Source organism: Echinops telfairi, unplaced genomic scaffold (genome assembly GCF_000313985.2).
Source record: "Echinops telfairi isolate 266 unplaced genomic scaffold, ASM31398v2 ScPeMD7_1;HRSCAF=3_0, whole genome shotgun sequence".
Lineage (NCBI taxonomy): Eukaryota > Metazoa > Chordata > Mammalia > Afrosoricida > Tenrecidae > Echinops > Echinops telfairi.
In genome coordinates, this window is record NW_022103896.1 from 2,398,909 (window position 1) to 2,400,615 (window position 1,707).

The window sequence follows — 1,707 nt, forward strand, 5'->3', positions numbered from 1 at the left end:
CAGGGTGAAGCAAGATGTGGAAGCTACTCGCGGTCACTGCAAGGGGAACCCAGCGCGGCTGGCACCCAGGAAACAGGGGTGGGGGTGGACAAGGGGCAGCCACAGAGCAGGACTAGGTTCCCAGGCTGGGGGCTGCCCTGCACTCACCTCTCAGCTCACCCTCAGGGCTCTTGAGAAGCCTCACTCTCCCCAGGGGGTCCTCTGTGTCTTCCCCCTTCCCCCCCCAAACACACACATACCTCCCAAGGGCCTCCACTGACTGGTGGGCCATCCCTCCCCAACTCCAGAACACCACCAAAAGACCTGGAGCTGACCCCGCCTCTGCTCCCTGCCCTCAGCTGCAAGCCGGACCTCCCAGCCTTGGCGCCTCCGATCCTCATCCTTGGATGAGCAGAGTTTTGGCTGCTGAAGCTCCTGCTGTGCTGACCCTTTGAATAGCACCCCAGAGAAGGCTCAAGGAGGGCTTGGGGCACCTGCTGGTGAAGATCCAGGATGGCAGCCTTCGGGGTGGGTCTCAACGCAGTGTCAGGAAGACCAGAGTCCTCCCACAGGCCAGGAGCCAGCGTCCTGCCCCGCAGAGGAAGTCAAGGATTCTGTCCTGCTTGGATCCACGGCCAGCGGTCACGGACGCAGCTGCCACGAGGTCAGACGACGGCTGCGCTGAGTAAATCGACCGCAGGACTTTTTCAGGTGTCGAAGCGCAAGCAGGTTACATTGAGGACCGAGGTGTGCCTGACCCAAGCCATGATCCTCTCCGCTGCCTCGTACGCCTGTGCGGGTCGGCCACTCAACAGGGAGGCAAAAGAAAAACTGATGCTTGAATAAATCTGTCCTGGAAGAAGCAGGGCCAAAATGAGTAACGTTGAGGGCAGCCTGGACCCCACATTGGTTCCTCTGGGCAACTGGCCGATCAGTGTAAGCCCCTGACCCCGGCCGGCCGTGCCGGGTCTGCAGAGACAGCTGGGGCAGCTGCCTTTCCCGTGTCAGTTTACCAGTGGGCTGTCACAGCACTTCAGTGGACGGATGCTCAAGAAATCCAATCTGTGCTCCCTTTACTGAGAGAGAGAGAGGTTTTTATTGTTCAATTATTCAAAATCAGGCACCCAAGCCCAGAGACAAATCAGGCAAAAAGTTGGGGGAAGGGGTGCCTCACAGCTCCTCCCAAAGTATTTTAGCCCCTGGCTCCTCACTGGCCGAGGACCATGGGGTTCACACTCTTTCCCTAGCTGTCCCCTAATAGTTTTCTCCACCTCCCCGCCCCCACCCCATACTTCCTTAATCCACCGGGTCCCCATGTTCCACATGCCAGGTGCCTGGGCTCTGATGATTGCCCAGGCGGCTATGGACTGGTGTCCTGGTTACCTAGTGACCCCTGGGCCCACTGCTCTCAGTTTGCTGAAGGTGGACCAGCCTGGGTACTTGACTATTCATCACAGAGGCAAGGATGGTGAGACTCTGACATGTTGTCAGGAGAGACCAGTCCCTGGAAAAGGACGTCGTGCTTGGTAAAGTGAAAGGGGAAACAGGAGGGTCCTCGGGAGCTGGACTGAGCCGCGGCTGCATTGATGGGCTCGAGCATAGGGACACTTGTCAGGGAGGCACGGGCCAGGCAGCGGGGGCATCCTGTTGTGCACAGGGTGAGGGTGAGCAGGAGCTGATGGGGCGGCACCTGGCAGCAACAACCCCCGACGTTTGGTGGGGGTTGCC

The 1,707-nt window shown here is 59.4% G+C and overlaps 1 protein-coding gene across 1 annotated transcript in view; it reads right to left on the bottom strand.

Annotated features, from left to right (window-relative positions):
* The window catches only part of DENND3 (DENN domain containing 3), a 98,393-nt gene that overhangs the window by 68,698 nt on the left and 27,988 nt on the right, over positions 1–1,707 (bottom strand). The window lies entirely within an intron of this gene.